General features: G+C 46.1%; 6 non-coding genes across 6 annotated transcripts; all 6 read right to left on the reverse strand.

Annotated features, from left to right (window-relative positions):
• Positions 1–5,825: 5,825 nt before the first annotated feature.
• On the reverse strand, positions 5,826–5,960 carry LOC140899019 (U4 spliceosomal RNA). Its single transcript, XR_012155186.1, has one exon. It is a non-coding gene; the product is annotated as a U4 spliceosomal RNA (small nuclear RNA).
• Positions 5,961–8,440: 2,480 nt separating this feature from the next.
• LOC140899016 (U4 spliceosomal RNA) lies at positions 8,441–8,581 on the reverse strand. Its single transcript, XR_012155183.1, has one exon. It is a non-coding gene; the product is annotated as a U4 spliceosomal RNA (small nuclear RNA).
• A 5,153-nt stretch (positions 8,582–13,734) lies between these two features.
• Positions 13,735–13,875, reverse strand: LOC140899018 (U4 spliceosomal RNA). The gene has a single exon (XR_012155185.1). It is a non-coding gene; the product is annotated as a U4 spliceosomal RNA (small nuclear RNA).
• Positions 13,876–16,391: 2,516 nt separating this feature from the next.
• LOC140899017 (U4 spliceosomal RNA) lies at positions 16,392–16,532 on the reverse strand. The gene has a single exon (XR_012155184.1). It is a non-coding gene; the product is annotated as a U4 spliceosomal RNA (small nuclear RNA).
• A 604-nt stretch (positions 16,533–17,136) lies between these two features.
• On the reverse strand, positions 17,137–17,277 carry LOC140899020 (U4 spliceosomal RNA). The gene has a single exon (XR_012155187.1). It is a non-coding gene; the product is annotated as a U4 spliceosomal RNA (small nuclear RNA).
• A 2,671-nt stretch (positions 17,278–19,948) lies between these two features.
• LOC140899021 (U4 spliceosomal RNA) lies at positions 19,949–20,089 on the reverse strand. The gene has a single exon (XR_012155188.1). It is a non-coding gene; the product is annotated as a U4 spliceosomal RNA (small nuclear RNA).
• Positions 20,090–20,654: the final 565 nt, after the last annotated feature.

The raw sequence follows: 20,654 nt of genomic DNA on the forward strand, positions 1-20,654 counted from the left end.
ATGGAGCTCATTTGTGATTCTGGGGGGACTGCATGGTCACCTATGCTGCTGAGCTCACCACGCTGACCAAACAGGCTGAGGGTGCAGGCTCTGGGGCAGGGCCAGAGATGAGGGGTTTGGGTGCAGGAAGGGGTTCTGGGTTAGGGGTGGTCAGGGCTCGGGAAGAGGTATGGGGTGAGGGAGGGTGTCAGGGCTCTGGGCTGGGGGTGCAGGCTCTGGGGTGGGGCCGAGGATGAGGGGTTTGGTGTGCAGGTAGGGGTTCTAGGTTGGGGGTGGCTCAGGGCTGAGGCAGGAGATTGGGGCACAGGGTTGGGGCACAGACTGACCTCCGGTGACTCCCAGTCAGCAGCGCAGCTGGGGTGCAGAGGCAGGCTTCCCGCCTATCCTGGCACTGCAGACTGCGCTGGTCCCTGGAAGTAGCCAGCAGCAGGTCCAGTTCCTAGGCGGAGGCGCTCAAGCAGCTCAGTGTGACTCTCACGCACAGGCACTGCCCCCCACCCCAGCTCCTATTGGCCAGGAGTGCAGTGCCAGTCATCGGGGCAGGGGCAGCGAACGGGGCCCTGCGGCCCCCCTGCCTAGAAGCTGGACCCACTGCTGGCTGCTTCCAGGGCACAGCACGGTGTTGAAACAGGTAGGCACTAGCCTGCCTTAGCTGGGCAGCACCAACGATGAGACTTTAATGTCTCAGTCGGCTGTGCTGACCAGACTGACTCAGTGCCTAACATGCTACAACCCAGTACTGGGCTTTGACCCCAAGTTTGAAAACCATAGGATTAAACCACCCCAGCTTTAAGACAAGACCAATGTTTATTCCTGCTCCCATATATCAAAAATACCTCAAAGAAACCCAGAGAAACTGAAAAAATACAAAGAAAGAACCTAGCCTCCTAGCCCTGGTGTACACTAGGACTTTAGGTTGAATTTAGCAGCGTTAAATCGATGTAAACCTGCACCCATCCACACAATGAAGCCCTTTATTTCGACTTAAAGGACTCTTAAAATCGATTTCCTTACTCCACCCCTGACAAGTGGATTAGTGCTTAAATCGACGTTGCCGGCTCGAATTTGGGGTACTGTGGACACAATTCGATGGTATTGGCCTCCGGGAGCTATCCCAGAGTGCTCCATTGTGGCCGCTCTGGACAGCACTCTCAACTCAGATGCACTGGCCAGGTAGACAGGAAAAGAACCGCGAACTTTTAAATCTCATTTCTTGTTTGGCCAGCGTGGCAAGCTGCAGGTGACCATGCAGAGCTCATCAGCACAGGTGACCATGATGGAGTCCCAGAATCGCAAAAGAGCTCCAGCATGGACCGAACGGGAGGTACGGGATCTGATCGCTGTTTGGGGAGAGGAATCCGTGCTATCAGAACTCCGTTCCAGTTTTCGAAATGCCAAAACCTTTGTGAAAATCTCCCAGGGCATGAAGGACAGAGGCCATAACAGGGACCCGAAGCAGTGCCGCGTGAAACTGAAGGAGCTGAGGCAAGCCTACCAGAAAACCAGAGAGGCGAACGGCCGCTCCGGGTCAGAGCCCCAAACATGCCGCTTCTATGATGAGCTGCATGCCATTTTAGGGGGTTCAGCCACCACTACCCCAGCCGTGTTGTTTGACTCCTTCAATGGAGATGGAGGCAATACGGAAGCAGGTTTTGGGGATGAAGAAGATGATGATGAGGAGGAGGTTGTAGATAGCTCACAGCAAGCAAGCGGAGAAACCGGTTTTCTCGACAGCCAGGAACTGTTTCTCACCCTAGACCTGGAGCCAGTACCCCCCGAACCCACCCAAGGCTACCTCCTGGACCCAGCAGGCGGAGAAGGGACCTCTGGTGAATGTACCTTTTAAAATACTATACATGGTTAAAAAGCAAGCATGTGAAAGGATTACTTTGCCCTGGCATTCGCGGTTCTCCTAGATGTACTCCTAAAGCCTTTGCAAAAGGTTTCTGGGGAGGGCAGCCTTATTGTGTCCTTAATGGTAGGACACTTTACCACTCCAGGCCAGTAACACGTACTCGGGAATCATTGTAGAACAAAGCATTGCAGTGTATGTTTGCTGGCATTCAAACAACATCCGTTCTTTATCTCTCTGTGTTATCCTCAGGAGAGTGAGATATAATTCATGGTCACCTGGTTGAAATAGAGTGCTTTTCTTCAGGGGACACTGAGAGGAGCCCATTCCTGCTGGGCTGTTTACTGTGGCTAAACAGAAATGTTCCCCGCTGTTAGCCACAGGGAGGGGGGAGGGTTGAGGTGGTAACCACGCGGTGGGGGGAGGCAAAATGCGACCTTGTTACGAAAGCACATGTGCTATGTATGTAATGTTAACAGCAAGGATTACCCTGAAAGAGTGTAGCCACTGTTTTATAAAATGTGTCTTTTTAAATACCGCTGTCCCTTTTTTTTTCTCCATCAGCTGCATGTGTTTCAATGATCACAGGATCTTCTCCTTCCCAGAGGCTAGTGAAGCTTAGAAAGAAAAAAAAACGCACTCGCGATGAAATGTTCTCCGAGCTCATGCTGTTCTCCCACACTGACAGAGCACAGACGAATGCGTGGAGGCAAATAATGTCAGAGTGCAGGAAAGCACAAAATGACCGGGAGGAGAGGTGGCGGGCTGAAGAGAGTAAGTGGGAGGCTGAAGAGAGGGCTGAAGCTCAAATGTGGCGGCAGCGTGATGAGAGGAGGCAGGATTCAATGCTGCGGCTGCTGGCGGACCAAACCAGTATGCTCCAGTGTATGGTTGAGCTGCAGCAAAAGCAGCTGGAGCACAGACTGCCACTGCAGCCCCTGAGTAACCAACCGCCCTCCTCCCCAAGTTCCATAGCCTCCACACCCAGACGCCCAAGAACATGGTGGGGGGGCCTCCAGCCAACCAGCCACCCCACTACAGAGGATTGCCCAAAAAAAAGAAGGCTGTCATTCAACAAATTTTAAAGTTGTAAACTTTTAAAGTGTTGTGCTTAAAGTGCTGTGTGGCATTTTCCTTCCCTCCTCCACCACCCCTCCTGGGCTACCTTGGTAGTCATCCCCCTATTTGTGTGATGAATGAATAAAGAATGTATGAATGTGAAGCAACAATGACTTTATTGCCTCTGCAAGCGGTGATTGAAGGGAGGAGGGGAGGTTGGTTAGCTTACAGGGAAGTAGAGTGAACCAAGGGGCGGGGAGTTTCATCAAGGAGAAACAAACAGAACTTTCACACCGTAGCCTGGCCAGTCATGAAACTGGTTTTCAAAGCTTCTCTGATGCGTACCGCGCCCTCCTGTGCTCTTCTAACCGCCCTGGTGTCTGGCTGTGCGTAACCAGCAGCCAGGCGATTTGCCTCAACCTCCCACCCCGCCATAAACGTCTCCCCCTTGCTCTCACAGATAATGTGGAGCGCACAGCAAGCAGTAATAACAGTGGGAATATTGGTTTCGCTGAGGTCTAAGGAGTCAGTAAACTGCGCCAGCGCGCCTTTAAACGTCCAAATGCACATTCTACCACCATTCTGCACTTGCTCAGCCTGTAGTTGAACAGCTCCTGACTACTGTCCAGGCTGCCTGTGTACGGCTTCATGAGCCATGGCATTAAGGGGTAGGCTGGGTCCCCAAGGATACATATAGGCATTTCAACATCCCCAACAGTTATTTTCTGGTCTGGGAATAAAGTCCCTTCCTGCAGCTTTTGAAACAGACCAGAGTTCCTGAAGATGCGAGCGTCATGTACCTTTTCCGGCCATCCCACGTTGATGTTGGTGAAACGTCCCTTGTGATCCACCAGAGCTTGCAGCACTATCGAAAAGTACCCCTTGCGGTTTATGTACTCGGCGGCTTGGTGCTCCGGTGCCAAGATAGGGATATGGGTTCCGTCTATGGCTCCACCACAGTTAGGGAATCCCATTGCAGCAAAGCCATCCACTATGACCTGCACATTTCCCAGGGTCACTACCCTTGATATCAGCAGATCTTTGATTGCGTGGGCTACTTGCATCACAGCAGCCCCCACAGTAGATTTGCCCACTCCAAATTGATTCCCAACTGACCGGTAGCTGTCTGGTGTTGCAAGCTTCCACAGGGCTATCGCCACTCGCTTCTCAACTGTGAGGGCTGCTCTCATCTTGGTATTCATGCGCTTCAGGGCAGGGGAAAGCAAGTCACAAAGTTCCATGAAAGTGCCCTTACGCATGCGAAAGTTTCGCAGCCACTGGGAATCGTCCCAGACCTGCAACACTATGCGGTTCCACCAGTCTGTGCTTGTTTCCCGAGCCCAGAATCGGCGTTCCACCGCATGAACCTGCCCCATTAGCACCATGATGCATGCATTGGCAGGGCCCATGCTTTCAGAGAAATCTGTGTCCATGTCCTGATCACTCACGTGACCGCGCTGACGTCGCCTCCTCGCCCGGTATCGCTTTGCCAGGCTCCGGTGCTGCATATACTGCTGGATAATGCGTGTGGTGTTTAATGTGCTCCTAATTGCCAAAGTGAGCTGAGCGGCCTCCATGCTTGCCTTGGTATGGCGTCTGCACAGAAAAAAGGCGCGGAACGATTGTCTGCCATTGCTCTGACGGAGGGAGGGGCGACTGACGACACGGCTTACAGGGTTGGCTTCAGGGAGCTAAAATCAACGAAGGGGGTGTCTTTACATCAAGGAGTATTTCAGGCAGGACTTCACGGAGGGTTCCAATAGGAAATGGTGCACCTAAGTTATCGTTCTTATTGGAACAAGAAGGTTAGCCTGGCCTCTGATTGATACATGGCTAGATTTACCTCGCTGCACCTTCTCTGTGAGTGACTGCAGTGTGACCTAGAAGAATGAGTCCCCTAGACAGGGGAGGAGGGGAAGCAAATGAACACAGAACAAATTTGGTCTATTTCTTGTTTTGATCCACTCCATCTATCTTTTACATCTTTGGCCGGCAGCAGACAGTGCAGAAGGACTGCATACCATCCACATCTCATGGCTGCTCGGCAGAAGATGGTACAGTACGACTGCTAGCCATCCTCATCTCTTGCCTGCCTGGCAGAAGATGGTACAATACGACTGCTAGCAATCCTCATCTCTTGCCTGCCTGGCAGAAGATGGTACAATACGACTGCTAGCAATCCGTATCGCCTGCCTGCTCACCATAAGATGGTTCAATAGGACTGACTGCAGGACTAAAGAGAATGACCTGGTCAAGTCACTCCAAATTTAGTCCCTGCGCCCATGTCTGCCCAGGCGCTCCCAGCCGACATGGCCAGGAGCACCTCGGACATGACGAGGATGGCTACCAGTCGTACTGTACCGTCTGCTGCCACAAGGCAAGCGGTTGCTGCTACTGTGTAGCAATGCTGTACCGCGTCTGCCAGCACCCAGGAGTCATAGGGTGACGGTTACCTGAGCGGGCTCCATGCTTGCCATAGTATGGCGTCTGCACAGGTAACTCAGGAAAAAAGGCGCGAAACGATTGTCTGCCCTTGCTTTCACGGAGGGAGGGAGGGAACGGGGGCCTGACGATATGTACCCAGAACCACCCGCGACAATGTTTTAGCCCCATCAGGCATTGGGATCTCAACCCAGAATTCCAATGGGCAGCGGAGACTGCGGGAACTGTGGGATAGCTACCCACAGTGCAACGCTCCGGAAGTCGACTCTAGCCTCGGTACTGTGGAAGCACTCCGCTGAGTTAATGCACTTAATGCACTTAGAGCATTTTCTGTGAGGACACACACACTCGAATATATGAAACCGATTTATAAAAAAACGACTTCTATAAATTCAACCTTATTCCGTAGTGTAGACATACCCCTAGAGTACCTTCTTCACCTAATCTAGTCTTCACTGAGACAAAAAATCAACGTCCACAGAAACTACTAAAAATTGCTAACAGCTATATTTCAAGCTGTCATGGCAAAACACTGATGAAAGTTTTCAATTAGCAATAATCATATCTCCATTGAACTTCACAGACTATGCTACCACTGCACAAAGCTAAACATAGAGGTCTTGTGACCCTTGCTCACTCAACACCCACCTGTTTTACAGCATGGGGTGAATTAACTGCCTGCCTAGCTCACGCTGGATGAAGCTGCCAGCAGCTATTCCACCATGAGCCTCTCTTGCTGCAGGACCTAATCCTGCGGAAAAAACCCCCACAAGTCCGCCTCATGTGAGCCTTTTCCCCCAATCTGGTCGCAGGGCATCATGGGCCTGATTATGCTAATTAGCCAATCACCCTCTTTGCAGCCCTAGCCTCTTGTCCCCTTCCTGTCTCCCAAAAGTTCCACGTGTGGCAGCCTCTCCCAGGACTCAGGCATCCTCAGGAGGAGATCTTACCTATTTCTCCTCCCCTGCCCATATCATCAGCAACGCAGCAACTGTCCTGCTCTCTTACAGGACCAATGCCAAGAAACACCCCATTAGACTCTTCCAGACAGCTTGGAGAACAGGAACACAGCCCAAAGCTCCTTCCAGCCTCAGTAAGGCCGGTGACCACTTGTGGAGAGGCTGAGAAGAGAGGCCATGGTACGCCAGAGGGGAGCAGAACTTCCATGCACCTCAGGCCTCCAGTCTTATGGGGAGAGGGGGAAGAACCACACAGCACTTTTGCTCAACCCTGATTTGACACTGTATACCACCCTGTGAACCCCATATTCATCATTAATATATAATTGTGGTATTTCATATAAAGCATGCCACATAAGGTATTGTGGGAAAGGCTATGATCTGCTGAAAGCCATGGTTCTATATAAATATATATATCATTAGTGCTGTCAGGGTTCCCCCGCCACACTCTGAACTCTGGGATACAGATGTGGGGACTCGCATGAAAGACCCCCTAAACTTATTTTCTACCAGCTTAGGTTAAAATTTTCCCAAGGCACAAATTCCTTTCCTTGTCCTTGGATGGTATTGCTGCCACCACCAAGTGATTTACACAAAAATTCAGGGAAGGGTCACTTGGAATCCCTAACCCCGCAAAATATCCCCCCAAGCCCGTTCACCTCCTTTCCTGGGGAGACTTGAGAATAATATACTAACTAATTGCCTTAGCAATGAGAGCACAGACGAGACCCTTTGTCTTCAGGATACTGAAATCAATCAGGTTCTTAAAAGAAGAACTTTATTATAAAGAAAAAAATAAAATAATCACATCTGCAAATCAGGATGGAAGGTAACTTTTCAGAGTAATAAAAATCAATAAAACACAGAGGATAAACAGGAATAAAAGTACCTCTGCAGCATAGAAAAATTCACAAGCCAAAATAAATGATAACCTAAGGCATTTCCTTGCCCTACTTCCAATTTCTGGGGTTTTAGATGGAATCTAGGTATATTTTCAGGAGATGTTGTACCTGCCTGGCTTCTCCCTCTGTCCTGAGAGGGAACAACAAAAGAGAACAACAAACAAATCCTTCCCCCCAGATTTGAAAGTATCTTCTTTCCTCATTGGTCCTTCTGGTCAGGTGCCAACTAGGTTATTTGAACCGCTTAACCCTTTACAGGTAAGGCAATTCAGTACAGCTGCCAAGGAGGGATTTTATGCTACTGCATACATAAAGGTTGTTATTCTTCCCTCTGTATTTATGACAAGTGCATATGAAGTTATGAGGTTGTGTTGTATGGTTGTCACTAAAATATGTTGTGAGTTGGGGAATCGCTCAGATATTAGATCCCCAGAGACCAGGACAAAGGAGGTAACCAACACCCGGGCCAATGTCGAATAACCATCAACAGCCATTGCTCAGCAAGGGAGTTACAACGCAAGGGCTTACTTGCACAAGGCCAGCCCAGGGGAATTGTTCAACCTTGCCTGGTGACTCAGCAATGCCCACCAGATATGCCTGGACTTGTGTTCTCCAAGCACATGGACTGAGGATATAAAATAGGGGACATAAGCCACATGGGTTGTCCTGCCTCTTCTTCCACCTATGCTTAAGGCAACAAGAATACTGGAGATGAGGAGACTGGTCCCCAGGGTAACAGGGAGAGCCTGTGTATGAAAGACTATCCCCAACCTGCAATATCCAGTGGGATGAGAAAAACTGCTTAGTCCAGATATTGCCTAGTCTAATAAGGTTGAGAATTTAGACTGTGTGCTTATCTTCACTCCCCCCGCCACAATGCACTAGGAAGCCATACCTTAAGCCCACTTAATACAGGGCTCTTTAGGAGCCCAGTGTACCTGCTAAAGGGGCCAAAAGCTGAATTATCAAGAGACATTTAGTGGTTAAACAAACAGACCATTCCCTACACCGAGCTATTCAGCAGCACTCACTAGTAACAGGTAATGATTTACCCCAATAGGAACAGTAGAAAAAAATAAGTGAAAAAAAACAAACCTGTCAATTAAAACAATGAACAGTAGTATCACCCTGCAGCCAAGTCCACACATACTCTTTAAAACCTATTAGTATGCTAATCAATAATGAACAGCCACAATTAAAATCTGATTTTACAACAACCATATCAGTCTCACATGAGACTATCAAAAATTGCCAATGCCGACTATATTTCAAATCAACATGGCAGGATATTGGGAAAAGTTTTCAACTAGCAATAATCACACCTCAGATTATCCTCATTAGCAATGATACTGCCATTGCACAAAGCTAAAGAAAACTCACCAATCTTACATGCCACTAAAATCTGATCACTCTTCAGGTTAAAGGGAGTTTTCACTAGACCTCAAAATGCCCTGAAAACTTTCCTCCTTCAGGTCAATGTAAACCTACCTCTGTTGTAATTAAGCAATAAGATATTTACACAGACTTTGACTTTCCCTAATTTTATTACCAATTTACAGACAAGAAGAGATACTGAAGTATGCTAATTAGCTAATTGTATTGACCCTATAAAATGCCAAGGAAAAAAGCTTAGACTATTGTATTAGAAAAAGACCCCAATGTAAATTATCAAATTAATGGTATACTGGATCATTTACAGTTTGATCTATCTCATACAATTTTCACTCTTTCATTAGAAAATCTTTTCCTCATTCAGCTTACAGCCCATTTGTTATTGGGAGAAATGTTCATTTAGTCTCTAAGGAAGTCTTGAAGATACCACTCTTAAATGAAAAATGCCTTAAAGTTGCTTCATGAACTGCTTAAAACACATGCATATCTCGGTTCAGATTCTCAATCGATTAACAAAAAAAAAAAAGACAATTTGCAAACTTTATTAGCAATAGCAAAGCGTCTGGCTCAACTGGACATGATAATTTAGTTAATTTTCCCCATATTTATATTCTTGGTTACTTTTTCCACCTAGCAAACATCAATAACCAGCAAGGCTGCTGGAACAATTTTTATAGTAGGGGTGCTGAGAGACATTGAACAAAACTGTAAACCCTGTACATAATGGAAACCACCTCAAGCACTTCTATTTTCATCACTTTTGATAACCAGGGTTAAATTCTTCTTGCCAGGAAAAATTAAAATCATGGGAAGTCACAGCCTCCCTTTTACAACAAAACTACAAATGATTTCCACTTCCCTCTCTCAGAAAATATATCATTAACTCCCATTTCCTCCACTCCCACCTCTCAAACCAGGAAACTTAGGCCTGGTCTACACTATGGGGGGCAGGGCAAGCTAAGTCAGTCTAAGTTACACAACTTCAGCTAATAAAATAGCGTAGCTGAAGTTGATGTACTTAGAGCTACTTACCGCGGTGCCTTCTTTGCGGTCGGTAGACTGCTGCCACTCTCCCGTCGACTCCACCTGTGCTTCTCGCTCCAGTGGAGTACCGGAGTCCATGGGAGAGTACTCGGCGGTTGATTTATCACGTCTTCACTATACACGATAAATCAACCCCCGCTGGCTTGATCGCTCCAGAGGTAAGTGTAGACATGACCATAGAGTTAACTCCCACTCCCACCTGCATAGAAATAGTGAGATGAGCACAAGGAAAATTGCACTAAATATCTCCTCATTCCAACTCCCCATCGCAGCCTATTCACGGAAAGGAATATGGTACCGAGGTACCAAATCTCTTTAAGAATGAAGAGTTGGGAAGACATTAACAGATATCTATTAGGGTATCATTAACCCAGGACTGACTCAGCTGGCAAACAACTTATTAAAACATCACTAGAGAAACTACAGGGTGAGTCATATGAAGCCCTATTAAATACTTCCTACATTTAATAAACCACCAGTTAGAACAGAAACAAGCTTCATTACCCAGACTAACACCTTCACATATTAATAAACATTCTAATGCAAATCTTCAGATACTTTCTTACAATTCAGTCTTCAGAGTCATTCACTTTAAAAGAAAATACGTTGCTTCAGTTCTAGAACTACCACGAAACTGCACCCACTCTCTCAAAAAGACCTTCCAAAATTACTAGTACAAACTATATTTCAAATCAACACAGAAAAAGTTTCCAAATAACAATAATCACACCTTCCCCTAACCTCTCAGGCTATAGCACCACTACACAAAAATAACCTTTTAAAGTCTTTCACTTTACCACGCTCAGAAAGTGGACAGAGTGAGTTTCTAACATAGCCAGGGAAGGAAGGAAAAACTTGCTTATATTCAGGTAGAATGATGTACGGAAACCTTTATAGAGACTTTTCAAATTTTCTAAATGTTATTACCTTTATAACAAAAGATCCAGGGATCTTATGATAATTGGCTCAGGAAACTGCAAAAGGCCATAAGAAACCTCTGTTAGCAGTAACCAATTGTATCCAACCTCTGTAAATGTGTAACATTTAATTTGCTACAATGCAGCTGCTCGATCTTTCTCATACACTTTATTTTTTTATTGTTAATCTTCTATTGGGGAATAGCCCCATTTAGATGCAAACAATATGGTTTGTTATTGTACCAACTTCAACATTTAAACGTTGTGGAAGCAGAAGAAAACAGAAATTGCTGGCTACAAATTTGTTCACATTTGTTTCATATGCACCATCTGCAACAACTATATCGCACAACACAGACATGTAACACAGCGAGAAGAGACTGTATTTTGATATTAATAGTACTGTAATAAAAGCAACAATATTACTTATTACTATTACGTAACATATATATGGCCTTTAATATTTAAAGTTTAGTGACTACTGGGTCAAATTCTATTTTCAAACCCCCCCCCCTTTCAAAAGATAAAATTTGAATAGAATTTGACTGATTAATTAATCTTGATAATGTTCATTGGAAACAAGAAATAATTTTATTTATTAGCTGAAACATTTATAACTCTTAATTTGGAAGTGATTTACAGGTTAATTTCCCAGGCATTGGACACAAATTTAATGCTCTGGATGAAAAATAGGGGATCGACATGGGAGCCTGATTATTAAAGGTATTTAGGTGCCTAAAGATACATTTAGGGCTAGATCCACAAAGGGACTTAGGCTTCTGACTTCTACTTTAAGCACCTAGGTAAACTATTTAGCTCCTCTGCCCCCATGCTCAGCTGCTGCCAAATCCTATAAGCATTTAAATTCCCAAGGTACCTCAGTTTCCATTGATAAACCATCCTAAATTATCTACTAGTGTGTGTTCACAGAGCCACCTAAATCCAGACATCATGAGTAGCACCAAGCCTAAACCCCGCAGCATGGGGTGCATCCTTGACCATCTGAGCTAATAGCCATTGATGGACTTCTCCTCCAAAAACTTAGCTAATTCTTTTTTGAACTCAGTTAACTTTTGGTCTTCACAGCTATGGTTGCCGGGGCTTCTGCTTTAGCCATGTGGCCTGATTTACCTCCCATTCCTCTGTCTTGCTCTCACTGGAAAGAAGGGAAATTTTTTTTTTATGAAGGTGATGTTTAAAAAAAAAAAGTGAACGGTACAGAGTTTAAGCGTAGAAGTTTCTGGTTATCAGGGAATAACATACAGATTATCAAGGGATGCGAAGTTCAGTTTAAGATCGGATGGCGTAAGGAATATATAATCTGGGGGTAAAAGGTTGACAGGTCAAAGTACAGACATTGACATATGAGGGTATGTTGTTCATATAATGGCTATGTTCAGGTGTGGAGTATAATGAGTGGTTACGATGATGAGGATGGATTGACCCTCATTTGGTGAGATTTAACATTCAGTGAGTTTATGGTTCCAGTTCATATGGTCCAATGGACAAAGTCTCTCAGTTCCTTTCTTGTAGTCAATGCATGCTGTTGCTCTGGCTTACGCCTCCTGGTACTGTCAGTGGCCAGTGATGTGTTCGGTGTAGATGTCCCTGGACCATCAGATGGTGTCTAAGACCATGAGGTGCCGCATGAGCCGTGCATAGCATCAACCGATCCCGCAGGTCCACAGCACACGCTTGTTGCAGGGGTCCCAAGCGCCCAGGGCTCCGACGATCAGGGCGTCCACCTGCACCTCATAGCCCTTCGCTCTCAGGGTGTTGGCCAGGGGAGCATACTTTTCCAGCTTACGAGCTCAGGCTTCGCAAAAGGCCAGGATCCTGCTCTCAAAGGAGACCGTGACATTGACGAGGATGATCTTTTTCTGGGCCTTGTCGGTGACGATGATGTCAGGTCACAGCGGGCTGTTGGTACCGGGGATGGTGCAGTTCATGGTGATCTCCCCTGGGGCGGTGCAATGGCTTTCACCAGGCAGTTCTGGATGGCGTTGTGGCGCAGCTGCCAGGCTCTGGAGTGGGGCCTGCAGCTGCACAGGACGTGGGGCAGGGTCTCGTTGGAGTAGCTGCACTTCCTGCAATGCTTGTCTCAGTTCCCGTGGTGGACGGCTCCATTGAGCGGGACGCAGTTGAGCCAGGCATGGTGGATGAACTGCCAGTCAGCAAAACGGGTGAAGTCACCCCTGGTGAGGAAGTGGATGGTGGCATCCCACTTGCTGGTCAGTTCAAAGGCTTTACCCTGGTCTGTTTACGCTTCAGGGTTTCCACATACAGCAAGTGGATGGCGGCCTTCAGAGTCCTCTCCAGCAGGCCCCTGGTGCTCGGGGCGACAATGGTGTTGTTGTCGGACCTGATCTGCAGCACCAGGACTCCCAGCTCCTGGTGCTTCTCACACCACACCCAGTGGCAGCCAATGCGCTTCCCCAGGCGACGCATTGCCTTGCGAGTGTGGGACCATAGTGAAGCGATGTCGTGCCCGTCCCATCCGAATTCGCCATCCAGGGAGCCGCTCAGGAAGGTGGCGATATCTTGGTTGGAGGGGGCTCTGCCGATCCACTACTTAATCACATCACGCAGGGTGTTTGCTGTGATGTTCCTTACCGTGGTGTCAGGACACATCAGCAGGCGGAAGGCATGGATGATCCCCCACAACGTCGCACAAGTCGCCCATGCAGGGAACGTTGGCGCTGCCATGCCTGTGGGTGATATAGACCAGCTCATTGCTGGCTCTCTAGGGAAGGAACAGCCACTTCTTCACCAGTTGCTGGATGATCTTGTCTGCCTTGTGGAGGGGCAATTTATATGGCTGCCCTTTCACCTTCAGGGTCCAGTCATGCTTTTTAAAGCAAGCAAGCACAGGACTCACTTTAAGAATTCAGGGAGTCTGTGCTTCCCAGCTCTGGAGAACAAGCCCCCCACCCCAAACCCCCAGAAAAGGAAAATACCAGAGCTTCTCAGGAACACAGACTGAACCACCACAGCTTGAAGACAAGATCAGTATGTATTACCACTCTAATATATCAGAAATACCCCCACAGAAACCTGGTGAAAAACTCAGGAACCCCAGAGAAAAAGAAAAGAAAACTAAGAAAAAAACCTAGCCTCTCAGAGACCCTTCTGCACCTTACCTATCTTTTACTCACATAAAAACTCAGCCACTACAGAGACTGCCAAAAATTGCCAATAACAGCTATATTTCAAGCTATTAAGGCAGGGCATTGATAAAAGTTTTCAATTAGCAATAATCATGGCTCAGTTCAACCTCAAAGACTATGATACTACCACTACACAAAACTAACCATAGAGACTAGGTGACCCTTGCCCACTCAATAGCCACCTGTTTTACAGCATGGGGTGAACTAACTGCCTGCCTAGCTCACGCTGGATGAAGCTGCCAGCAGCTATTCCACCATGAGCCTCTCTTGCTGCAGGACCTAATCCTGCGGGAAAAAACCTCACAAGTCCACCTCATGTCAGCCTTTTCCCCCAATCTGGTCGCAGGGCATCATGGGCCTGATTATGCTAATTAGCCAGTCACCCTCTTTGCACCCTCTTGTCCCCTTCCTGTCTCCCAAAAGTTCCACGTGTGGCAGCCTCTCCCAGGACTCAGGCATCCTCAGGAGGAGATCTTACCTATTTCTCCTCCTCTGCCCATATCATCAGCACCACAGCAACTGTCCTGCTCTCTTACCGGACCAATGCCAAGAAACACCCCATTAGACTCTTCCAGACAGCTTGGAGAACAGGAACGCAGCCCAAAGCTCCTTCCAGCCTCAGTAAGGCCAGTGACCACTTGTGGAGAGGCTGAGAAGAGAGGCCATGGTACGCCAGAGGGGAGCAGAACTTCCATGCACCTCAGACCTCTGGGAGCAGCTTGCCTATCCGTGGGGGGAGGGGGAAGAACCACATAGCACTTTTGCTCAACCCTGGCTTGACACTCTATTCCTCGAGGGAGCGCCCTGTAAACCCCATATTCATCATTTATATGTAATTGGTATTTCATATAAAGCATGCCACATAAGGTATTGTGTGAAAGGCTATGATCTGCTTAAAGCCATTGTTCTATCTAAATATATATATAATTAGTTCAGTGGTTCTCAAACTGTGGATTGGGACCCCAAAGTGGGTCACAAACCTGTTTTAATGGGGTCACCAAGGTTGATGTTAGATTTGCTGGGGCCAAAGCCACACCTTGAGACCCCACTGCCTGGGGCTGAAGCCAAAGCCTAAGGGCTTCAGCCCTGGATGGCAGGATGCAGGTTACAGGCCCCCACTTGGGGCTGAAGCCCTTGCACTTCGGCTTTGCCCCTCTTCCCAGGGTAACGGGGCTCAGGCTTTGACTTTGGTTCTTCCCCCCTCCTGGGGTTGTGTAGTAATAATTTTTGTTGTCAGAAGGGGGTCATGGTGCAATGAAGGTTGAGAACCCCTGCATTAGTGCATATGAAGTTATGAGGTTATGTTGTATGGTTGTCACTAAAATATGTTGTGAATTGGGGAATTGCTCAGTTTTTAGATCCCCAGAGACCAGGACAAGGGAGGTAACTAACACCTGGGCAGGTGAAGAACAACCATCAACAGCCATTGTCCAGCAAGGAGTTACAATGCAAGGACTCACATGCAAAAGTCCACCCCAGGAGAATTGCTCAACCGTGCCTGGTGACTCAGCAATGCCCACCAGATATGTCTGGACTTGTGTTCTCCAAGCGCATGGACTGTGGATATAAAATAGGGGACAGAGGCCACTTGGTTTGTCCTGTCTCTTCTCCCACCTACGCTGAAGGCAATGAGAATGCTGGAGCTGAGGAGAGTAGTCCCCAGGCTAACAGGGAGAGCCTGCATATGAAAGACTGTACCCAACCTGCAATATGCAGTGGGATAAGAAAAACTGCTTAGTCCAGATATTGCCTAGTCTAATAAGGCTGAGAATTTAGACTGTGTGCTTATCTTTTATTTTCCTTTGGTAACTACTCTGATTTTTGCCTATCACTTATAATCACTTAACATCTATCTTGTGTAATCAATAAATGTATTTTAATGTTTATCCTTACAGGTGAATTTGACTGAAGTGCTTGGTAAATCTGTCAGGTTACAAAGGCTGGTGTATATCTACTTTCCATTGACAAAGTGGAGAAGCAATTGATAAACTTGCATTGCTCAAGAAAGGGTCTTGAGCATTGCAGGATGGTATATTCCTGAGATACAAGGCTGGGAGCTAGGGGGGATTTGGCTGGTGCCTTTCTCTGAGTACGTGCAGGGGGTGTAAAGGGTGGAGAGCCCCATGCACCAACCAAGCGCTCAGGGACATTACTACGGAGTTGTAGCTCTGCGCCACTGTTATGAAACACTAATCCCCACTGCACGACAGTAGACCCAAGTACTCCGAGTAATATCTGCTAATACTCAGGGTCACCCAGCCTGGAGACATTCACACCCAGAGTTCACTGCCCCTGCCACAATGCCCAGTGGGTAGTGCACTGGGAAGCTATCCCTTAGGCCCACTCGTTAAAGGGCTCCTTTAAGCCCGGTGTACCTGTGAAAGGGGGCCAAAAACTAAATTATCAAGAGACATTTATGGATTAAATAAACAGAACATTCCATACATGCAGTTATTCAGCAGCACTCACTACTAACAGGTAATATGAACAGTAGAAAAAAAACAAGAGAAAAAACACCTGACAGTCAAAACAATGAACAGTAGATTCACCCACAACTAGGTCCACTCAAAAATCACATGTACTCCAAAAACCTATTTATATGTTCATCAATAATGGACACTCACAATTAAAATATGATTTTACAACAACCATAACAGTCTCACATAAGATTGCCAAAAATTACCAGTGTTAACTATATTTCAAATTAACATGGTGGGGTATTAGTAAAAGTTTTCAACTAACAATAATCACACCTCAGATTATCCTCATTGGCTATGACACTGCCACAGCGCAAAGCTAAAGAAAACTCGCCAATCTTACAAACCACTAAAATCTGATCAATCTTCAGGTTAAAGGGAGTTTTCACAAGAACTCAGAATGCCCTGAAATCTTTCCTCCATCAGATCAATGTAAACCTACCTCTGTTATAATTAAGCAATAAGATATTTACACAGACTTTGACTTTCCCTAATTTTATTACCAATTTAAAGACAAGAAGAGATACTGAAGCATTCTGGGATATTGTATGCTAATTAGCTAATTGTATTGATAAGTGCCGAGGCAAGGAAAAGAGTTTAGGACTATTAAAAAAAAAAAGACCCTAATGTAAATTATCAAATTAACATCATACTGGATCATTTACAGTTTGATCTGTCTCAGACAACTTTCACTCTTTCATTAGAAAAAGCACCAGAAAAGGAAAACAAGCTCCTCAGTAACACAGACTAAACCACCACAGCTTTAAGACAAGACCAATGTTTATTCCTGCCCCAACAAACCAGAAACACCACATAGAACCCCAATAAGAAATTTAGAAAGCCCAGAGAAAAGAAGATAAAATAAAGAGGGAACCTCCCCAAGAACCTTCATCTCATCTGGTTTTTTACTCAGGCAAGAAGTCAGCTTTTACAATAACCACCAAAAATCACCCATGACAGCTGTAAATCAAGCTCTCAAGGTGGGATATTACAAAAAGGTTTCCATTAGTAATAACCATGCCTCAGCTGAATCTCAGAGACTACAATACTGCCACTGTACAAACCTGAAACTGTAGGTCATGTGACCCTTGCTCACTCGCCGGCCACCTGCTTTAGAGCATGGAGAGATCCGCTTGCTTAGCTCGCACTGGATGGCGCAGCTATGCCATTTGGGAGCCTCTCTTGCTGCCGGATCTTACCCCCTGAAAAACCCCCCACAAGGCTGCCCCATGTCAGTCTTTTTCCCCAGTCTGGTGACAGGGCATCATGGGCCTGTTTATACTAATTAGCCTGTCACCCTCTTGGCAACCCCAGCCTCCTGTCCCCTTCCTGTCTCCCAAAAATTCCACAGCAGCTTCTCCCAGAGCTCAGGCATCTTCAGGGGGAATCTCATACATTTCTCCTCCCCTGCCCATAGCATCAGCACCACAGCAACTGTCCTGCTCTCTTACAGGACCAATGCCAATAAACACCCTATTAGACTCTTCCAGACAGTTTGGAGGACAGGAAGGCAGCCCAAAGCTCCTTGCAGCTCCACTGGCTACTTGGGGAGAGACTGAGAGGAAGGGCACAGCAGGCTGGAGGGGAGCACAACTCCCATGCAACTGAGGCATCCAGAAACAGTTTCCCTAAGCAGGGGTGAGGGGACAGAGAACCACACGGCACTTTGGCTCAGACCTGGCTACTTCTGGCTTGTCCCAGTGACTGCTACCACCATCTACTTGCTGTCAGCAAAAGGGAATAGCTCATAAGAATGGTCATACTGGGTCAGAAGAATGGTCCATCTTAACAGTGCTGGAACAATTTGTGTTGTGGGGGTGCTGAAAGCCATTGAACCAAACTGTAAACCCTGTATATGATGGGAACTACTTCAAGCCATGGGGCGTGGCAGCACCCATAGTTCCAGCACCTATGGTCCATCTAGCTCGGTATCCTGTCTTCCCACAGACACCAGTGCTGGATGCTTCAGAGGGAATGAACAGAACAGGACAATTTATTGAATGATCCATCCCCTGTCATCCAGTCCCAGCTTCTGGCAATCAGAGGGTTAGGGACACTGCAGCATGGTAATAGCCAATGATGGACCTCTACTCCAGGAACTTAGCTAATGATTTTTTGAACCCAGTTTTACTTTTGGCTTTCACAACTCAGGTAGCCAGGTGTGACGGGTTGGGTCACAGAGACCCCCTTGGTCTGCCACCTGATGTGCTGAGACTACCTCTAAGACAGTTTTCCCTGCCAGCTTGGGACTTCAGTACCCTGTCTTCTTGAGCCAGACATGTTAGCCTGCTGCAAACACAGATCCAGGTCTGAACCACGTCCTGCAAAAGCTGCAGGCTTAACTGAAAACAGCTTAAGAAGTGCTCCTGTCTCCAGCACCCAGATACTCAGTTCCCAATGGGATCCAAACCCCAAATAAATCCATTTTACTCAGTATAAAGTTTATACAGGGTAAACTCATAAATTGTTTGCCCCCAATAACACTGCTAGAGAGATGTGCACAGCTGTTTGCTCCCCCAGGTATTAATTACTTGCTCTGGGTTAATTAATAAGCAAAAAGTGATTTTATTAAATATAAAAAGTAGGATTTAAGTGGTTCCAAGTAATAACAGACAGAACAAAGTAAATTACCAAGCAAAATAAAACAAAAACAACCAAGTCTAAGACTAATACAGTAAGAAACAGATTACAGATGAAACCTCACCCTCAGAGATGTTCCAATAAGCTTCTTTCACAGACTAGACTCCTTTCTAGTCTGGGCCCAATCCTTTCCCCTGGCACAGTCCTTGTTCCAGCTCAGGTGGTAGCTAAGGGATTTCTCATGACTGCATCCCCCTTTGTTCTGTTCCACCCCCTTATATATCTTTTGCACAAGGTGGGAATCCTTTGTCCCTCTCTGGGTTTCCACCCCTCTTTCTAAATGGAAAAGCACCAGGTTAAAGATGGATTCCAGTTCCGGTGACATGATCACCCACTTGCCAGCACGCAGGTATACAGGAGGACTTATAAGTAAACAGAGCCATTGACAACCAATTGTCCTGGTTAATGGGAGCCATTAAGATTCCAAGCCACAATTAATGGTCCACTCTTTGCATAATTACAATAGGCCCTCAGAGTTATATTTCATATTTCTAGTTTCAGATACAAGAATGATACATTTATACAAATTGGATGACCACACTCAGTAGATTATAAGCTCTGTAATGATACCTTACAAGAGACCTTTTGCATGAAGCATATTCCAGTTACATTATATTCACACTCATTAGCATATTTACATAAAATCATATAGAGTGCAACGTCACACTGGAGCCTCTGCTTTGGCCATGTTCGCTGATTCACCTCCCATTCCTCAGTCCCCCTCTTGTTAGAAAGAAGGGAATATTATATGGCTGCCCATACATCTTCTGGGGTCAGTCATGCTCTTTGAAGTGAGTGAGCACTGGATTCACTTTAGGAATTCATGAAATCTGCACTTCCTGGCTCTGGAGAATAATCACCCCCAGAGCACACAAAGCACCAGAAAAAGAAGGCAGCAGAGCTCCTCAGGAACACAGACTGACTCACTACAGCTTTGAGAGGAAGTTCAGTGTTTATTCTAACCCCACTAAACCAAAAACATCACAGAGAACCCCAGTGAGAAATTCAGAAAGCCCAGAGAAAAGGAGACACAACTAAAAAGGAACCTACCTAAGAACCTTCACCTTATCTGTTTTTTCAGTCAGGCAAGAAGTCAGCCTCCAAAGAAGCTACTAAAAATTGCTAATGACAGCTGTATTTCCACCTCTCAAGGCAGGATATTTGGAAAAGTTTTCAATTAGTAATAATCATGCTTCAGTTGAACCTCAGAAGCTAGGAGATAATGTTTGTGCTTCGTGGCCCAAAAGACACAAACAAGGTTTTCATCTTGGGGCTAAAAGACCAAACACATCAAGACATTTGATCATAGCTTTTAATAGGCCAAAAGACTTTAAAAATTTATTACAATGATGTTTTTTTTTAAAAAAGCAAACAGAATTTAAGCATAGAAGTTTCTGGTTATCAGGGAATAATGTACAGATTATAAAGTGGTGTAAAGTTTGGTTTAAAATCAGACAGCATAAGGAATACATAATTGCAATATTCCCATTTGGGGGTAAAAGGTTAACAGGTCAAAGTTACACGTGATCTTAGCTCTGAGAAGGTAAGAAGTGAAACTGTGACCCTTGCTCACTTGCCGGCCACCTGCTTTCCAGCATGGGGTGAACCAGACTGGTTTCAAGGCATCATTAAGCTAATTAGTCCATCACCCAACTTGCAACACCAGCTTTCTGTCACCCTTCTGTCCCAGGAAAGTTTCACACATGCTGCAACTTTTCTCAAGTTATCTCTGCTGTCTATATTATAAGATGCCAAATTCGTGAATTAAAATATGCCAGTGTAAATCTGCTAAATTAACTGTAA

Source organism: Lepidochelys kempii, chromosome 15 (genome assembly GCF_965140265.1).
Source record: "Lepidochelys kempii isolate rLepKem1 chromosome 15, rLepKem1.hap2, whole genome shotgun sequence".
Taxonomy (NCBI): domain Eukaryota; kingdom Metazoa; phylum Chordata; order Testudines; family Cheloniidae; genus Lepidochelys; species Lepidochelys kempii.